Below are 20,580 nucleotides of genomic sequence, written 5' to 3'. Positions count from 1 at the left end.
AGCAAAGGTGGGGGTCTGAAACAGGCTGAAGTCGATGTTAAAAACAACTGACATAAAAATATGAAAGCACTGTGGGAACTTTCATCAGAAATGGCCTTGAATTTTACGCCTTCAGCCAGTGCAGAGATGTCCCACCTGATAACTGATCTTACAAGGTGGGTTTGGAACATTTCCTGACATGCTGCTGTATTGCACCTCCTTTATCTCAAGGCACAATAGCTTCTATTATTAGTCTGAATTACGAGATCAGAAATTTTCATGGTTAGTGATTGTTACTGAGATTTTTGATCAGTAATTAAGCATTAGAACAGACATTCCTAATTTGTGTATCAGGCAGTTGTAACTATATGAGCAAGTCCAATTTTTTTATCCTGGGTTTACCACCAAAATCTTTAGCAGTACCCCATCACTTCATTTTTCTTTCTCAAGGAATCTCTCATCCCATCCCACTCAGTTCCCCATTTTACTGAAATTCCAGATCAGAGCAGTATCTGCACTCCTCCCCTAATTTCAAACCTCTCTATTCTGGGGTTTCAGTCTGTTCAAGCACATTTGGGACTTGGTTTCAGCTCTCATCATCTTGACAAACTTTATGGCATGACAACAATTAGGGCAGTAATGCAATGACAAGAGGCAATGGCTTCTCATTTTTATTTACATTCTCCTCCTTACCCTATAGACACAAGGGGGGAAAACTCCTCCATAAATCAAATCACATCAGCTTGTTCAAATATTTGATTAACCTCATGGTAAAAAGCTACCAAAAATATCTGTCCATTTAATGGGAATTCTCATGTTGCAGCTTGTGTCTCTGAGCCAATCAAGGCACCTCACCAAGAAGATGTCAAATGGAGAGAGAAATACAGCAAGCCCATTGAGCCCCAGACTGCTCCCTGGGTCTGACAGACATTGTTCCCTGGGGATGTGGTGGAGCCTCCATCCTTGGAGATATTCAAAAGCCTCTGGGAGAGGTTCTGGCACACCAGCTCCAGGTGTCCCTGGGTGAGCAGAGGAGTTGGACCAGGTGATCTCTTGGGGTCACTCCCAACCTCACCTACTCTGTGTTTCTGTGATCCTGTACAGGGCATGAGACATCTGAAATGAAAAGCGTCAGAATCTCCAGTGTCAGATGGAGCTGTGTCTGTACCCAGTTCCTGTGTGTGTTTAATTTTCATTTCCTCTTGGCTGTTCAGTTTTTTGCAGATGTGGTGATAGAAAGTGCATAAGAAGATGAGTGGTGTGATACAGAGGCACAGAATGCTTCTGAGGTGTTGCAGTATTGATCACTGAGCAAAATGGAAGTCAGGAAGCAATTCCAAAGTGTTTGGAAAAATCATTATAGTGTGTTGTCTGTATCACTTTACTCCATATTTCTGGTTATGGTTGAAGAAAGAATGGAGCTGGAATTTAAATGTCCTCAGAAGAAATCATTGGAGGAATTATATGTTGCTTCTGACCTCTTCTGTCCAGCCTTCTTTACATTTGTCCTGAGCTTCACCTCCGCCCCACCTGCATTCCCTGGGCTCGCTGTGTTGGGAAATGCTTGTGTTGCTGGAAGACTCAAAGAATTTCTACCTCCTGGGATTTGGTGTGTGATCCTCCTGTGCCATGGCAGATACATCGACTGTGTGATTTCAGCAAACGAAGGAAACAGCATCCAAAGTGCCCCCCAAAGCAGAGCAGCTGAATTACCCAGTGAGTTCTACACCAAATCTCAGGTAAGAGCCCTGGGAAGCTTGGACTGTAAGTGTTTAACCAATCTGTGTGTGTGAAGAATCTGGGATGTACAGCAATGGGGGAACCATTTCATCTGGAGAATGAAGTGTTAAGTTGCTGTTCCGGTTTGGCCAAATTTAGAAATATATCCTCTGAGAGAAGGCAGGCTACAACCAGCCCTCCTCCACTGGGTTCAGGAAAAAATAAATTTTCCTCAAAGGAAAGTGAAAGAGATAAAAACTATTTATTTAACAAACACACAGGAAAAGGATAATAATGCTAAATGATAAAGCCTCCCGCTCTGCTGAGAGAAACCTGGGGGAAAATTCAGAATCCTTCCATAGATCTCCCTCTCTCTCCTTGGAGCTGGGACGGGGTGGTGGGTCCACCTCCAGGGCCAAGGCCTCGGTGGAAAGTCCTCCCAATATATTCTGATGTTGAAACTGTCCAGCAGAGAGAAAAGGAAAACAACGAAGTCCCAGGAAAACAAAAGTTAACTCTCTGGAGGAAAAGGAGCTGAGGAAAAAAAACTGCCGAAAGCTGGCTGGAAAGAAAAGCAAGCCGGGTGCTTCCCTTCCCTCTCGCTCTCCTGCCGCAGTTGAAAAAAAAAGTCTCTATCTCTGTGTGACCTTGAACAAGCTGCAAACTGCTTTGAAAAAGTTTTGCTCAGTTTTTCCTCCCCCTTCTCAGGCTCAGTTTAAAGGCATAGAAAGGCACAAAAATTAATTTCTGGGCATAGGGCAGCGATATGGGATACACATCATAAAGTCACCCCAAGACAGTCACATTTATGATTTTTATGTGATATATGTATTATATTTCTATTGCCTGTGGTTTTTCCATTCCTCTGTTTTTCATTAGTGTGTATCAGTACAAGTTTCTAATTATCATGTTCCTTCTGAGGATGAAATCTGAACTGTAAACACCTTGCTCCAGGGTTATTCTAGGAACTTATACATGTGTTTTGTGTCTGGTTCTTAAAGAAACTTTCACGAAAATAAGAAATAAGAGAATGCACTGAGATGAGAGAGAGAGAGGCTGCTATTCCTTGTTTCAGTGAGTCTGTGCCTTGCTGTCACTTGTCACCTGGCCATGGCAGGAGCAAGGAATGGATTTCGTAAGAAGAACTATGGCACTTAATAATAATGCAAGGGCTTTAGTGAAAATTACTTTTAGTACTTTCTCTTCCAGGTGTCAGGGCTGTTCCCTCTCACTGCTGTTGTCACTCTTTGTGGCCTGTGCCACGTGTTCCCCTGCTGGTTCTGCTGGAAGGATAAAGAAGGACATTGGAGAGAGGAGCTGCAGAGGCGGTTAGAGGAAGGAGCCAGGAACCACAGTGAAGAATAGAAAGAGCAGAGAATGGAACAGAAAGTGAAACCATCTCTACAGAATGTTAGTGACAATTTCTGGAAAAACATAGATTTAAGAAGCCAAACAGCACAGGATTGTTCAGCTTTGTATCAGCAGTGCACAGAGAGTGGATGCCCACTGCAGGCAGCAGTGAGGGCCCACTGAGTCAAACAGGGGATCTCTGCTCTGCAAAGCACTTGGGATTGCAATGGAGTTGGTCTTTGGGAACTGGAAGGAATCCCTGGTGCAGCTGCCCCTCTTCCTCTGCCTCATCAGGGCAGCTGTGAGATGTGAGGCTTCAGGAAAGGAGCAGCAGAGCTGCACATGGGGCACCTGTAAGATCTGCTGCTTTCTTGCCTGAGCACATCCTGGGCTGGGGGCAAGGGACAGAGGCAGAGAAGAGGAACAGAGCAGCCCTTGTTGCTCAGCAGGGCCAGGAAGTTCTGCTGGGAGAAAGGAGATGGTCAGAGAGAGAGTTTAAGGGTTCACTGGAAGCTGATGTCTTGGAGCATTTCCCTTTCCCAGGCTCCTGCCCACTGCTTCAGGAACTCCCGGCAGCACCTTCTGCTATTCTCCTCTGATTCCCAGCAAAGCCAGCGTGAGGATGAGCAGGAGAGCCACGCTGAGCCAGGTTCATCCCTGGTGGAGCTGCATGGCTTGGGGACCTCTGTCCCAGGGACCTGAGCCCACCTGTGCCTCTGTGCTGACACCCCCTGAGAACTGAGCGGGGAGAGCTGCTGGAGTTCCAGGCACACCCGAGTGGAGAGGGAGATTTCTGTGGGGTGGGAAAGGCAGAACAGGAGCTGATAACTGGGGCAGGATGGAGCTGTGAGGGGGGTGGGCAAAGGAGGACCCACCCAAAGCAATGGTGCAAGGACTTGGCATGGCCATGGCAGAGCTTTGGGTGTGCAGGTGTGTGGAGACCTACACAGAGTGTTCTGCCTTTCTGCTGTTGTGTCTCTGTCTGCCATAAGATTTTGGGAAAAGCTGTGGAGATGAGAAGCTCTCAGCAGTTTGTCCTGCATTATCTCATCCTTCTTTCTTTAAATTGAATTTTCTCTTCCTTCTCTAGGTGGGTCTTCATGCCTTTCATCTCATCATTCCTTAGAAATCTTTCCAAATTCTTTAGACATCTTTTCGTTCACTGCACAGTCATGAAAAAATGGTGTAACTGAAAGAAAGGCTGACCAATAATGAGGTGGAAAACAACACAAAATAATAAAGAGAAAGCAATTGTTAGAGGTCACTATCAATGGAATTTATTGCAATAACAGAAGACTTCATATTGTTTATAGTTTCACACTGACTCAGATCTGCTTTTTGCTCACAGCAACACCAGAGCCAAGGCAGCTCGTTCCCTGGCCGGAAGCTCTGCTCTCAAGCTGCTGGGCACAGCACAGCCCCGCTGCTGTGGTTTTCCTCCCCACACTCGCAGCCTGCACAAACACAGCAAAGCAGAGAGGAAACCTCTGCAAGGGGCTTCTCCTGCACAGCTCCTCTCCCCCAAGGCAATTCCTGCCCTGGGGGCTGTTTCACACCCTGGCTGAGCTTGCAGGTACCTCTGGAATTCCTCTGCTCCAACCCCACTGCTCCAGTCCAGCTGATTGCAGGTGCTTGCCCAGGATCAGGTACATCCAATGCAGCTGCCTACCCCAACAATCAAGGTTTGAGTGTCCATCTGTCAAGCAAAGATGCTGACTGATGATGCAAATGCCCCTCACCCCTGGGAGCTGGGTCTGTTCTTCTCCCAGAGAGAGGAGGCTGGGAGGGAGCAACCAGCTGGACATGGCTCTGTTTGGACCTGAGCAGCTTTGGCTCAAACATTCAGCAAAGTCATCAGAGCAAGGAATTCCTGTGAGGGTTCAAACCCTGTGCCTTAATTTGCTTCTGAATCTTTCATCTTCCTTGATATCTTCCCAGCACAGCCTATAGCATGATCTGAGAGGAGCCAGAGCAGATTTTGGAGAGAAATGGAATTGCACTGGAACATGTTTACCCTAAGGAAAGTTTCCAGTGGTTTCATGTGATTCTCTAAATATGCCCTGAGTGAATCCCATGGCCTTAAGTTTCTGTTCCTAAATTCCTGCAGGGCAATGGAGCTCCTTAAAAGTAGAAACATCCTGGCTCACCAACCTGAAAAACATCTCAAACTGCCCTGAGCACAAACCCGTGGGTGAGGCAGCTCTCCTGTGGAGCAGAGCTGTGCCCTTCTGGGGCTCCATGGATGGACAGCCTGGGGCAGCTCTGCTGTCACAAGAGGTTTGTGTGTGAGCAGCTGAGTCCAGCACCCGCTGTCCTTACCATGAGCTCAGGACAAGTGCAAATGAGGACGGTAACGACTGAGGCAGGGACTCAGACTGACAGGGATACTGAGATGTTTATTTAAAGAAATGATCTGGTTTTATACACTTCTTCAAGACACAGTATTTCCTTATATGGTATTTTTCACTAAGAAACCTATCACACATTGCCATGTCAAGAGCACACTTTCTTAATATCCTGTTATGGGGGTGATCACACACTGTTCAGGTGTCTGGCCGCTTCTGGCAGGCTTCTCTCCTTAGTGCATCTGTAACGTGGCATTTCTTCCCCCAAGGTCAGGAAGAGAGAAGCTTCTTTGTGCTGTCATGGTGTTCTGCAGGCACGTCCCACAGCCTGTAGCTCAATTCTATCTAATCTCTCTCCACATACAAGCTGTCAGCAAGGCCTTGGGAACTGAGTGGCACCTCTGCACTCCTTACAGGCCACAAGCTAGTGGTCAAGTAGAGAACATGAACCATATGCTTAAACAACAAATAGCTAAGATCTGTCCGGAGACAAATTTGTACTGGTACCAGGTATTGCCCTCATCAGAATCAGGGTAAAGCCAAGGTCAAATGGAAAGCGTAGCCCGTTTGAACTCTTGTATGGTAGGCCTTATGGGTTAAATGCCGCTCATGATGAAAACCTGACCCAGGTTGGTATTCAATATATTTATGAATACTTAAAAACCATTAACACTTAGCTGCATCAGAAGTATAATACTGTATTTGAGAATCTACCCAAGCAACCGTATCATAAATGGCACACAATTGATCCTGGTGAGTGTCACGGTGCATGAGGCGGTGGCCACAGCAGCAGAGCATTCGGAGGACTGGTGGACAGGCCTCCAGAACACCAAGGTCTAATCCTCACCCCTTGGTTACGGCGAGTTCCCATGTTCCTAGTGGTTCTTAGTTTACATGTTTTAATTTTATTGGTTCAGGAGTTCTCCACCCAGTTTTATGTATAAGTTCATGTTGATGTATTTCCCCTAGTTGCTTATGTATTAGTTCTGGAAAGCCCCATTGGTCTACTCATGTAATTCCCTCCCTTAAGTTATCCCTGGTGGATATTCCTCTATTGTCTCCTCCTCCTCAGTCGACCCCATTGGTTGTTTCCCTTTGTTCCACCCCCCTATAAAATACTGCGTTCTGTCTCACTCTCTTGTCTTTGTCCCTGGACCCTGTACCTGCAATAAACCAGCTGGAACCTATACAAAGACCCCTCTCTCATCCTTTGCCTCTGATGACACTTTTACATCATCTTTGTTTGGGGTCCACTCCTTGCGAAGGAGCCAGCTTTCCCTGCTAGCTGCAGCTGACAGCTTTCCCTGCTCGCTGCAGCCAACCCCTGCCTGCTGCAGCTGACAGAAAGGACGTCAGCAGCTGGATGCCGTGCTGCCTCGGGCAGCCCAAACAGTGTCAGGTGACTGGGTGTATGTTAAGAATTTTTCAGCTGATCCACTCCAGGAGAAGTGGGATGGACCATTCCAAGTCCTCCCTGACAACCTTCACTGCAATTTGCGTGAGAGAAAAACCTACCTGGATTCATTATACCTGAGTGAAGAAGTCTCCTCTTGCACCTTGGACAGTAACAACCATTGAGAATGACAGACTGAAGCTGAAACTCAGCTGAAAATCATGAATACTTTGTTATGCTTTGTTGCTTTTTGGCAGATCGTAGTAACTTTTGATGTAGATAAGTATGTAGCTTTGCTTGAGGGAATAGCTAAGCCTACTGGAATAAGGCATTGTTGGCTGTGTGGAGAGGTACAACAACTGCACTTACCATTGCTAGGGGTACCCTCTAGTAATTGGACTGCATTAAGCCCATATACCCTGTACAATATTAGTACACAATGCAAACAAATAGGTTCACCTTTAGGAAAACCCCTTGTCAGTTTTCACTCGTCAATCAATCTGTTATGTAAATTCACCACCTACCTCACCAGATTTTAAAGTTCAATTTGCTCAATGGCATGACTGTTTGTTTGCAAGGCATACTAACAATGCTGACATGAGCATCACAACTAGCTGTGATTTGCCAGATGGCTTTTGGTGGTTGTGTGGAAATGGAATAGCCCTTAAGCAACTGCCTGGAAATTAGACAGGTCAGTGTGCTATGGGGTATCTTGTCCCACCTATACAAGGTACAAATCATACTAGTTTAATTACAGAAATCATTAGAGGAATTTGGAGAAACCGATTTAGTCGAAGTATATCTTCTAATTTTCTGACTAGACACAATACAGGCCTTCACAGCTTTGTCAGGGCTTTTTTCGCTTTATTCCCAACTTTAGGAATTGTACACTTAGAAAAAGCAATAGCGAACATCTCAGCAGAGATGGAAATAATTGCAAACTCAATGGCAGATGCCATTGGACAGTTGCAAGCAGAAATAAATTCTTTAAAAGATGCAGTATTTCAAAACCATATGGTATTAGATATGATCACAGCACAAATGGGAGGATTCTGTACATTGAAAAATACCGGTTGTTTTACTTATATAGACCAATCAGGGCAAATAACAACAGATATACATACAATCTGGCAACATGCAAAGATACTCCAAGAAGTAATAAAGTAGGATACATCTTGGTCAAGTCACTTATGGGAGACACTTAGGTCTTGGCTCCCTTATCTAAATTGGTTAAAACAATTATTCATGGGACTCTTGTTGTTAGGAATAATCATCTTGTGTACATGCGTATTTAGCCAGTGCTTTTTGTGGTGCTGCCAGCGAATCAAAACGTCTTATGATGATTGGAAGAGATATAAATTGAGACACAGAGTAGAAAGAGGAAGACATTTCTGGAGAACAAACACACGATAATTTGTGAAAGAATTCACAAAAGTAAAAAGAAAGGGGGGATTGGAATCCTAAGTGGTATGTAAGGAAAGGTTAACCACAAGTCATTTTGTAACAAGATGTGCAGGTAAAGCAAGCAAGATAGCAGGTAAAGCAAGATAGCAGAGCAAGCAAGATAACATGCCAAGCAGAAGCAAGCAAGATAGCAAGTTTTAACAGAACTTGCAAATTGCAAAATCAGCTGAAAACAAGTTAGACTGAAGAATAAGAATCACAAGGCGTGTGTTGAAGACAGAGGTAAATTTGGATGCTAAAAAGCAGGAGCAGAGGAATTTTCCAGCTGCTCAAGCATTTCTGAAGTTTTTCCTTTCTCATGCTTTAGCTGAGAAACAGTGAAACACTGTTTTGTAAACTAACTTTCTATCTGGCACCTGCAAGGTCTTGTTTTGGTTCACTGAAGAAAATATTTTGAAATGGGTGGTTATACCGCTCAGCCACTCACTGTTGTGGGTAGCTAGCCAAGGGGCCAATCATGTAATTTCTCTTTTGCAATCCATGCTATAAAAAGATGGGGTTTTGGCATTAAAGGGTCGGCTTCGACCATCTTCTCTGACCTGAAGTTATGTCATTTTTCTCCGTCCCTGTGTGCAACAGCAACAGGTAAAAAGTTCAGATGTGAGGAAGACTACAGAAGTCTTCATCAAAAGACTACCAGAGACTGAGAACCACCACAAAAGGAACTGGTGCATGTGCAGAAGCAACAAACTGTTGTAAAACCATGACAGATCTTTATGTAAATATGAGTATGCTAACGGTATATTGTAATTGTGACGTTATGTGGAAGGACTTTTAAAATGTAACTGAAGGCTAAAGAAGATTGAATGAGTTTTGTGGTGGGGTGACCCCCTCAGTCCCAGTGCTGAATAAACAAATACCTGCTCTCTAGCGGGGTTGACTATAGAGTTTTAATTCTTACCTAGTTTGGGGTATCAAAAGTCATTTGTTCACAGGTGCAGAAACACAGAAACAGCTCAAACTGCTGCATCCGAGTATGACCTCAGACAAAGGACCCCTGGGCTCATGTAATTTTTCTTGCCATTTTCCCTTTTCCCTCACATTTCCCAGCCATTTTCCCCCTCATGTCATTTTTCTTGCCATTTTCCCTTTTCCCTTCACATTTCCCAGCCATTTTCCCCCTCACGTCTCCTGCCATTTTTTCCTCTCACATTTACTGCCATTTTTACCCTCACTTCTCCTGCCATTTTTTCCTCTCATGTTTTCTGCCCTTTTGTCCCCTCACTTTTCCCATCTTTTACATCATGTTTTCCGCCCTTTCTCCCCCTTGTTTCCTGTCCTTTCCCCCTCATTTTTCTAACCATTTTGTCCCCTCCTCTTTCCTGTACTTTTGTCCCACCATGTTTCCAGCCCGCAAGTCTTGTTTTTCCTCTCAAGTCTTCCCCTCATGCTGGCTATCTCCGTGTCCATCCACCTCACTGTCATCACAGGCCTTGCTCTCCTTTGTTAGCCATAAGGTTTGCCAACTCAGGGCTCTTGCTTTCTTTGATTGCTGATTTTAGTCATTTGTTCTTAACTCAGCCTGTGACCTTGTAACGCAGTTCTTGTGCTCGAAGCACGAGCTCTGGCGTGCCCTAGGTCAGAGAGAGTCCAGCTGTGTTCTTCTGTGCATCACAGAAGCGACTTCGGCATCAGGAAAAGAGCTGCTGGCTGAGCTTGCTGGCTTCTTTGCAGAGGGAACACGGCAGGAGCCGATGGTATCAGCTCACGTTAGCTGATACCATTAGGAAGAGAGAGGCTGTTCTGGTCTGGCTCCTAACAGGTTTATTGTTAGAAGATTCGCAACCAGAACAAGCTTGGAAGGGATGGAATGTGATGGGATGTGATGGAATGGTCCCCTGAGGCTTGTCCTCAGTTTTATAGGAAATTTGAAAACGCAGTGAAAGGGGAAAACAACCAATGAGTTACAAGCCAGGGGTCAGATACAATTTAACAAGACCCACTGGGGGAAACCGAAAGGCAGGAGTTATAACAGAGAACCAGTGAACAACCGAGTAACCGAGAATTTTCCCGAACCGGAGGAGGCAGCTTGTACCCGGGCACTGCCCAAGGGGTGCAGCTTAGGCTTCTGAGCCGCCCATCGACCCACCCTCTGAGTCTGCCTCTTCGGGAAACTCGATCCAGGGGATGGGCTGGGATTGATTGGCATCACGCTGCCCCAGCCCCGCAGTGGGATGGGTCACCGCAACAACCTTGCACTTCTTTGCCTGCAGTTCTCCTCTCCATCCCTCCACAGGGGGAAGGGGAGAGGAGTGGGAGAAGGGAGCAGTGCATGATTTGGAGTGTTTCAGTGGGAGCACCATAGTGGGGGAACTGGGGTGTCACAAAGGGCCCCCTGTGACCCGCCACCTGCCCCTAGCAACAGCTGGAAGGGTTTGTTGATGTGGAACCAGCGCCCAGCCTGCAGTGTCTGGCAGGACAGCGACGGGACAGGACGGGAGCACACAGCTGGCGAGAAGCCCGCTGGTTTTAGCCCACGTCTTGCCCTGCAGCAGGGAGTAAGGTATTAAACCAAACCTTTCCCCTTGCCTATTCTCCAAACTTCATCTCCATTCAGTAGAATGGAGAAGAGGCCCCCAAGCCAGCCCATGGTGGCCTGGGAGGAGGACGCGGCTCCTCAGGAGAGCAGCTCTGCAGCGGAGCCCGCCGAGGTGACCACGGTGCAGCCATTGCAGCCCAGTGAGTGAGGGGCCCTGTGGGACTGGGCAGGGCTGGGATCAGGTTTCCCCGGCACACGGGCAGATGGGGATCACAGGGGTGGGAGTGATGCCGGAGTGCCAGAGCTGCTCGGGGCAGGACACCAGCCCCGGCACAGCCTGTGCCGAGGAGGGGGAGAGCAGAGGGGGCCCCAGCTGCTGCTCTGGGGCGTGGGCAGCGAGGGTCAGTGGCTGGCAAGAGGCAGTGGTGCTGTGGGATGCTGGACGTGTCCCTCTCGTCTGCCAGAGCGCTCCTCAGCCCGGGGCACTGGGCATTGCCCTGCCATGGTGTGCTCCAGCAGGGCAGCTCCTCTGATGGGCATCCTCCAGTCGGGAGCTGCACTGAAAGGCTGTGCCAGGGGAGTGGGCACAGCATGGGCAAAGGGCAGATCTCTTTCCTCTGCTCTCTGCTATCACTGCACCCTCTAGCAGCTTTCCTTTCTCTCCCCCTCCATTAGATGCTGTGTATGGACAGGAAGCCATGGACTTCATCCAGGCCTTTGCCAGCAGCCCCGACCAGGTACCCACGGCCTGCTGGACAGCGGCTGTGCCCGGCCAGGGGTGCTGGCTCTGCAGAGCAGCTGCTCCCACAGGGCACTGCACCCTAAGGGCTCTGGTCCTACTGGAGGGGTGTCCTTGCTTCATGCTGCCCTGTTTTCTCTGTTCCCCAGCTGCACAACGAGGACCTGAAGCTCAAGTTCCTTGACAGCATCTGTATCCTGTGCAGAAATGCCAGGGACTGTGGTTTCTTCCAGGACCTGGGTGATTTCTGCCACAACTACAAGCTGGGAGAGAAGATCCAGGTGAGGGGGCACCCGGCAATCTGGGGAAGGGAGCAAGGAGCCTCAGCAGCCGGTGAGGGCAGTGCGTGGGCAGGGCAAGGCTCTGGTGGCTCTGGGTGCTGGCAGCTGCCAGGTTGCAGCCCAGCTGTGCTCTGCAGGTGCTGCTGCAATTGGAGCCCAAGAACGAGATTTGCACGGAGGTGCGGCGGCTGGCCATGCTCGCTATTGCCGGACTGAGGTACCGGCCCATCACACCTGCAGACCCCTGCCCAGCACTCTGTGCCCACCTGCCCATCCCTCCTGGAAGCCCAGCCCCAGTGCTGCAGGAGACCTTGAGACACTGCTCCCAGCACCAGTGGCCAGCTGGGCCCCTCTCTCTTTGCAGCACACTGGGGACACTGCTGGAGAGGAAGAGAAAACTCTTAAGAGCATGCTTCGATGTAGGTACAAAAATGCTTTAAGTGAGGATCTTCTTGTTATTTTTCTAAGTCCGTGAGAGATTTTTCTCTCTCACAGAAGAGGTAGCAGGGAATGTAAACAACCAAGCCACCTGCAACCTTGGAAAGTCTTGTTTATGGTATAGTAGAAAAATATTTTGATAATGCATGTTTTAGGATTTTGGCCAATCACCCCCAAGGGGTGGCTGGTCCTTTGTCCAATTAGACTATGAAGAAAAAAGTCTATAAAAGAGTTTGTAAAATAATTAAATAAATCAATCTTGCTGCACAATTCCTGCCTGCTGGATCTTCTCCTCCTCCTCCTCCCTATGGCTGCAGAACACGGTGATATACCATAGGAACCAGGCTTGTGGTAATATTTGGTGCTGCCCGACGTGATCTGCACTCTCTGACGTGTCCTGCTGCTGCGAGCCAAGCCGAATTCCTGTAGAGGTACGCGGTTCCTTTTTGCCCCCCGGGACCGGGAGGTCCGACAGGACTGAGAAATGGCGAACAGCGGCTCACAAACCAACGCTGTGGTACTGGTCTGGAAAGGTGTGTTTAGCATATTGCGCACCTCCATTCCTGAAAACTCAGTTCTGGAATTATTAGACTGGGCTACTTTAAAAGGGATTTCCATGGACAGAGATACTGCCTTGGACTTTTCCTTGTGGCAAGCGCTCGGATGCACTGTCCGACATGAGCTCCCGACAGGGGAGCCGGCAGCGTTAGAATTATACAAAACCTGGTGGTCGTTATTTATTCTGCTGACAGCCCTTGACTGTGATAGCAGGGCTGGATCGCCTGTCTCGGTGATGAGTGACGGAGGAATGTCCGAGGGGGGCCCCACTGACTGGGCTTCCGGGGCAAGTGATGGTGGATTTGGAATAACCCCCCCGGCTCCACAGGCAGAGCCTGCGCCGGCTCACCCTGCACAGTCACAGGACTCTGCGGCCCCCAGGGACCCCGCGCCACCAGAGGCGGGGGGTGTCAGGGCAGCGAGAGGGTGCACAGCCTGCCTTGCCGTTCGGCTGGACGGCAGCCACTGCTTATCCAGGGCCGCAGATCAGCGGGTTAGCAACTTGGACGCCCAGAGAGCCTCCTAGTTCGCTTCCATATGCACCTGGATCTAACTTAGCGGGCGTAGCGCCGGGCGTGCCTGCTCCGGGTCTGCCTGGCTATGGTCCGCTGCCCTCCCTGGCGCTGGACTGTTCTGCACAGTCGCAGAACCGAACCATGGACCTTTTTATGCAGCATTTGCCCTTTCTGTCAGAGCTACGAAACCTATCCCGTAGGATGGAGGACTTGCTCAGCCTGTTAGAGCGGCGAATGCCCGAGCCCGCGCCGCAAGCGATGCCAGCGCCGGCCGTGCCGTCCGCGCCGGCCGCGCCCCCCCCGCCAGAAGCAGGAGACGCAGCTCCGAGCCGAGAAACGGCGCGGCCGGCGGCGAAACCGGGAACAGCGCTGCCACGGGAAAACCCAGAAGCGGCGGCGGCTGCTGAGCGGTGGGCAGAGGCGGCGGCGCCACCGAGAACGGCCATGGAGAATGGGCCAGCAGCGGTGCCGGGCGTGTCCGCGGAGCGCCGGCCAGAGACGGCGGCGCCGAGCGCGCCCGGGGAGCACGAAACAGCAGCGGAAGCGGCGACCGCGCCGAACGCGGCTGCTGTGCGAGAGACGGCCGCGGTGCCGGCCGCGGCACTGAGCGCAGCCGTAGTTCCAGAGTCGGCAGCAGTTCCAGTACTGGCTCGGTCGGAACTGGCCGGGATGGCATCCCGTAAAGAGACTGCTGTAAAAACTGCCACGCAGCCAGCTGCAGTCTGTGCTGTCTATTCTGGCTCTGGCGAACTTAGCCAAAGTGCCCCTCCTCCCTGCACATTTCTGTTCACTCCCAGCACCCCAAAGTTGCCTTTGCCTGATGATTCCTCGTCAGGCAGTGAGGCAGATGAGGTTCTGGCCCCAGGTCGTCAGGCGGCTGTAGCCGCGCGGCGAAGAAAAAGGCTGCACTGGTCTCGCCCCTGGACCTTTCAGGACTGCACGGTAACTGTACGTCCGACGCATTATAATCGCTTCCCAGCGTCTCTTAAGATGCAAGCATTGGGGGAGGGTGACTGGAGGTTATTAGAAACCCTTGGAATGCCAAATAGATCTGAGGATTCTGGGGGTAACCGGGGAGCTGTTACATTCCATCCACAGGCTGTGCCAGAAGTTCAGGATAGTAGTGGTTCCCCAAAAGAGATCCAAGCTTTCCCAGTGTATAAGGCTCTCCCAGATTCAGGGGAGCATGACAAGCATGAGGTAATTGCTTGGAAAGTTGCCCAGGACCTCCAATCCAAGGTGGCACAATATGGGCTAGGTTCTGCTGAGGTTATGCAAATAATAAGGGTGATAAATACAGACTTGCTTTCTCCATTTGATATCAGACACTTAGGTCAAATTCTATTTCTACCTGTACAATTTACAGTTTTTGAAAAAACCTGGAGAAAGCTGGCTGGCAAGACTGCATTAGCAAATTTGCAGCTCCCTGCTGCTGATCCTAGACAGACAGCAGGAGTGGATGCTTTGATGGGGACTGGTCCCTTCTCTGATCCCAGTCTACAGGGTAACTTGTCCTCTAGCGTCCTGCAGCAAGCTCAACAGATTGGCATGGCTGCCCTGTTGAAAACCATAGGGTTGTCAGCACCCAGAAAGTGATATACTGAAATAGTTAAGAGAAATCAGAGTCGTTCCTCTCTTTTGTAGAGAAAGTCGCTGCTTCTCTCGAGAAGCAGGTTGAGGATGACTCAACAGTTGTTAAGACAGTTGTTGTTAAGGCAGTTAGTGAGAGATAACGCAAACGAGGAGTGCAGAAAAATCATAAATGCTTTACCAGGGGATCCTGAGGTAACAGACATGGTCGAAGCCTGCGCTAAGGTGGGATCGGGGAACCAGAGAAGGTCTGCTTTGGCTGCGTTCCTGCAGCCTGTTCACACATCTTCTGGTCGTGAACCAAAGCAACCAAAACAGGTGAAGAAACAGAAGCAGCTTAAGCCGAGCCAAAAAGAGAACACACCAATCCCCCAGTGCAAGAGGTGTGGCAGGCCAGGGCATTGCACGGGCTACTGTAGGTCCCGGACTCATGCCGATGGTCAGCCTTTGTCAGGAAACTCCCGCCGGGGTGCAAGGAGGGGGAATTGCTCTCCGATGCAGTCGCTCCCCCAGAGAGTGGCACAGGTACAGGCAAAGGCCTACCCAGCCACCCTAGAGACGGCACCCAGGGATCAGACGGCACCCAGGGATCAGACGGGTTTGACGTCCACACCTCAGCAGCAGTTGTCTTAGAGTCTAGCGGTATTTATAAGGTTCCCTTGGACACATATGGAGCCCCAGCCCAGGGATCCAGTGCGATGCTGGTGGGAAAACCTGATGTTGCTCATCAAGGAATCTTAGTGCACTCAGCAGTTATTGATGCTGACTTTAAAGGTCAGATTTGTGCTATGGTCTCCACGCAAAAACCCCCTGTAACTATTCCTGAAAAGACCTGCCTTGCTAAATTAGTGCCATTTAAGTCTTGTGTCTCCAGGATAGAGCAAGAAACTCACGAAGATAACGGCAGTGGATCTACGGGACTTCCGCAGGCCTTCTGGACTGCAGACATCTCTGACCAAAGGCCACAGATGACACGTACCCTGATCCTGCCGAACGCCCGTCCACCCCGGACTCAGCTTCGAGGTTTGATTGATACGGGTGCTGACGTAACGATCATCTCCTTCTCTGCATGGCCTCCCTCATGGCCTTTAGCCCTGGTGGGATCGGCCATCGCAGGATTAGGAGGAACCACACAGAGCTATTGAAGCGAACGGCCTATGATGGTGAAGGACTCAGAGGGGCACACAGCTACAATTAGGCCTTATGTTGCTACCACTTCCCTTAACCTTTGGGGGCGGGACGTGTTGGCAGCTTGGGGCGTACCGATTGGGACAAAATTTTTAGCAGGGGTCACTGTGTGTAAGGGCGCACAGTATCCTACACTGCCCTTGAGGTGGTTGTTTAACCTACCAATCCGAGTCAGACTCTGCTCAGTTAGTTGAATTAAGGGCTGTTACCATGGCTTTTCAGCGATTCTCACAGGAACCTTTGAATTTGGTTACTGACTCTGCTTATGTAGCAGATATCACCCAACGCTTAGATTGTTCACTTCTGAAGGAGGTGAACAATGCGGCTCTGTTTTCGCTGTTGCAAACCCTGTGGTCTGCGACTCAAGCTCGAGTGCATCCGTATTACATTCTGCACATTCGAAGCCACACCAATTTACCCGGGTTTCTAACAGAAGGCAATGCCAGGGCTGACATGCTGGCCAACCCTGCGTGGGTAGGGCCTCAGCCTGACAAAATTGCACAAGCCAAGGCATCGCACTGTTTCTTCCATCAAAGTGCACATGCCCTGCAGAAGCAGTTTCATTTAACGCCAACCGAGGCGTGCGACATTGTCAGCGCTTGTGCTGACTGTCACGGACTCGCTGCGCCTTTGCCAGCGGGGGTAAACCCCAGAGGGCTAAAAGCCTTGCAGATTTGGCAAACGGATGTAACTCACATCCCAGAATTTGGTCGGCTGAAATATGTGCACGTGTCTATTGACACTTTCTCCTCGGCTATGTGGGCTACTGCTCACACTGGAGAGAAGGGCCGTGATGTCATTGACCATTGGAAATTGGCTTTCTCAGTCCTGGGCGTGCCAGCTTCTGTGAAAACCGATAATGGTCCTGCCTACGCCTCGGAGAAGATGCGGCAGTTCTTACACCTATGGGGTGTAGACCATACCTTTGGTATCCCACATTCTCCTACTGGCCAAGCCATTGTCGAACGCGCTCATGGTACCTTGAAGCGTGTTTTGGACAAACAGAAAAGGGGAATGCATGGAGAAACTCCACAGAGCCGACTAGCAAAAGCTTTGTATACAATTAATCACCTTACAGTACCACAAAATTCAAATAATCCTGTTATTCTGAATCATTTTCTCTCATTGCAGTCTGCAGGCGACAGACAGCTGCCCCGGGCAAAAGTCTGGGTACGGAATTTACTCACTAACCAGTGGGAAGGCCCTCATGAGCTTATCGTTTGGGGTCATGGGTCTGTAACGCAAACATTCTGAGAGGTTGGCTTCTCGTAAGCATCCTAACAGGGTCCCACGCAATGTTGACAGCAATCCAAAAGAGACAAAACATATGGGTCACCCTAGCTAATTTAACGGGGCAAGACTCCATGTGTCTGAGCCTGGCCACGCCAGGGGACCCATTTCGCACCTGCTTAATTGGGGTCCCATATTTTAACCTGGAGATACAAAAATGCTGTTAGTGAGGATTTTCTTGCTAGTTTCTAAGTCCGTGAGAGACTTTTCTCTCTCACAGAAGAGGTAGCAGTGAATGTAAACAACCAAGCCACCTGCAACCTTGAAAAGTCTTGTTTATGGTATAATAGAAAAATATTTTGATAATGCATGTTTTAGGATTTTGGCCAATCACCCCCAAGGGGTGGCTGGTCCTTTGTCCAATTAGACTATGAAGAAAAAAGTCTATAAAAGAGTTTGTAAAATAATTAAATAAATCAATCTTGCTGCACAATTCCTGCCTGCTGGATCTTCTCCTCCTCCTCCTCCCTATGGCTGCGGGACACGGTGATATACCGTAGGAACCAGGACTGCGGTAGTAGTTGGAAGGTTTATGTAGATGTCAACTTTGGCTCAGAGCCTGTTGTTCAGGCCTCAGTCAGGGCCTGTTGTTCAGGCCTCAGTACTTCAGTCAGTCCTTTGACCTAGAGACGAACTACAACCTTCATAACAATTCTTTTGATACTACAATCTTAGGTTTAAGTATTAGTATTACTTTGTTGACAAGCCAAAATATCATACGGGACGTGCTTTAAGGGTATCTTTTCACAATCTTCATAGGAACGCTGAACCCAGCCATGATTAAAGAGCTGTACGTGAGTTTGATTCCATTTCTCTTTATACTGGGTGCAATTGAACAGTTTACAGTGTGGGTGCAAACAACCTATTCCAGGAGACAACATCCATCCACAGACACTTTTTCCTACATATATTCCTCTTTATCCAATTTAGGCAAGAAATGCCTTTTCTATGAAAATGCAGCGGTCAGGGGTCTAGAACTCTGTATTTATCATGAACTGTGCTCAAGTTTCTAACCCACCATTTGGGTTGGGCCAGATGGGCCAGCCAAGGCCAGTCATCGAATCCTTCTGGACTTCCACGCACCCAGCAATTCCTGAGGTTAAATGAGTTCCCTATCTCTGCTCCTACTGTTAGAAATCTATTTTCCCAACCAGTGCTCCCATTACAATGACAACATTAAATCAACAAGATCAACAATAGTTTCACTGTTAAGTGGTCCTTTTCTGTCTGCAGAAGTCACTCAGTGGCACATCAGTCTTCACATCGAGCGCCGTGGATCAGAGCACTTTCCAAAGGGACCATGGGGGCAAACAGGGAGATTTGGTCTGGCAGGCTCTGCAAAACAATATCCTGTAACATCTCTTTGTTCTCACATAGAACACTTGGCTGCAGGGATATGTTCCCATCTTTCTCACCCAGGTTTCAGGATTCAAACAGTGTTGTCTTTGCCTACAGCTGTTACTTCAGCTGGCTCGGATGGGCCATTTGGCCTCTGGACCCACACTCTGGCTCCATGATTAGGACTGGTTGATCCAAACCCTTTATCTCCATGAACAGTAGTGATGTGAGGTGGATGTCCTTTTGTCACGGTTGTTTTAAAAACTGGCAGTATCAATAATTGTGCTACCCTGCCGTGGGGTTGAATAATCCAGTGTTGTTCCCTATTGTTTAACAGAACTACTTTAATTTCTCCTTGATAATCTGCACCAAGCACTCCTCCCACCATATGAACACTTGTCAAGGCCAAGCTTGAGTGAGCAGTTATCAAACCAAAGTGTCCCGGGGGAATCTGAATTCCTGCGCCGGTACTGATAACTCATTTGCTTCTGATTTATCCTAATTAATTCCAATGCATAAAGGTCCAGCCCTGCAGCCTCTGGGATGGCCCTGTCAGGGGCCATCACCCCCAGAACAATTTCCCAGGAAGTCAGAGTGTCACTGTCCGTGGTTGTATTTGCAAATTGGGTGCAGCCATGCGCATCGAGGCAGTTTCCATTTCCCCGTTGGTGGGCCCATTGTTAAGGATATGGAGCACATCTGTGAGGGGGGTTTTTCATTGCAACAGCTTCCCATCTCTTACATTTTTCAACTGCTCTTTTAACAACCCCTTCATCTGTTCAATCAATTCTGCAGCTTGTGGATAGTCTGGTATATGAAAAACCCAGCAGTCTTACTCACTTTATTTTTCACAGTAACAGCCAAAGCATTCCACGTCCTGGCGTCAGCAAACCCTATAAAAACAGCCAGTTTCATCCCTTCCTCCTTCATCTGTTGTATACAACCTCACACAGTTTCCCAGCGATGTTGGGGTCCTGGCCAATCGTTTTCTGTAGAGTATTTAGTCTTATATCCCTGAGCAGCCAAAGCTAACAAAATGGTTATTTCACAATGTCATTATATACATGTGAAAACATAAACATACAATTTTTATTATATTATATACATGTAGATAATTCTTGTTATTAGTATTCTTGTTGTTATTATTATTATTTCCTTTGCTCAAACAAATCCAAGCTCAAGATCAAAAACCTCTTCTGTCGCTCCATGTGGGAGCGTTTCAACAACAATCGTTCCTTCTGTTGGTGCTGTTTCCGAGATGCTGTTAACAAAATTCACCCTCATCTTCCCAAAGCCACAAGTTCTTTTCCTTTTTCCATATGCAATTTTTGGATGCATTTTAATTCATCCAGTGCTTCAGCTTCTTTCAATTGACGTCCTCATTGCTCGCACAGTGCTCCAACCGCAGCCCACGCCACAGCCAGCAAACCCTAGGGAAGGTCTTCCCATCCGGGAATTTTGGATGGCACTGATTCCTTACACTTTCATTTAAAAAGCAGCATTTTGTTGTGATCCGGCCAGACTATACCAAATTTGTTTTACCAGTGGGCAGGGTCAGCACCAAAGACACGAACACCAACTCAAGGAATCAGCGTCATTTACTCTAGTTCAAAGCAGCAAAGAATCACAAAAGGAGAAGCTCAGCAATGCACCCAATCATCACTGCCAAAGATTGCCCGTAGTGATTAAGAAAGAGACAGCAGCAGTTACCCTCAGACTTTACCATCACCCACATGCACACATCAGCTGAGGGAAGCTGTCACAGCCCAGGACTGGGGAGCCACTCGCGGACACTGGGAGTTCCTGCAGGTGCCTCCACCCACAGGTGAGGCTTCCAACCTCGCTGTGAGAGGGCTCAGCTTTGATAGTGTTGGACTAACAAACCGACAGCACTTCTAGTGTGGGAATATCTGG

The 20,580-nt window shown here is 48.7% G+C and overlaps 2 long non-coding RNA genes across 2 annotated transcripts; both read left to right on the top strand.

The window, feature by feature from the left end:
* Positions 1–446: 446 nt before the first annotated feature.
* On the top strand, positions 447–4,312 carry LOC121660479. The gene is made up of 2 exons (XR_006014677.1): positions 447–1,718; positions 2,908–4,312. It is a non-coding gene; the product is annotated as an uncharacterized LOC121660479 (long non-coding RNA).
* A 5,824-nt stretch (positions 4,313–10,136) lies between these two features.
* LOC121660480 lies at positions 10,137–12,240 on the top strand. Its single transcript, XR_006014678.1, has 3 exons — positions 10,137–10,929; positions 11,405–11,749; positions 11,887–12,240. It is a non-coding gene; the product is annotated as an uncharacterized LOC121660480 (long non-coding RNA).
* Positions 12,241–20,580: the final 8,340 nt, after the last annotated feature.

The sequence above is a fragment of the Corvus kubaryi genome, unplaced genomic scaffold (assembly GCF_017639235.1).
Source record: "Corvus kubaryi isolate FWS band 111438036 unplaced genomic scaffold, C.kubaryi_AGA036_p1.0 36241, whole genome shotgun sequence".
In the NCBI taxonomy this organism is placed as follows: domain Eukaryota; kingdom Metazoa; phylum Chordata; class Aves; order Passeriformes; family Corvidae; genus Corvus; species Corvus kubaryi.
Note: the sequence above shows the minus strand (reverse complement) of the source record. Positions and strands in the feature narration are given on the sequence as shown.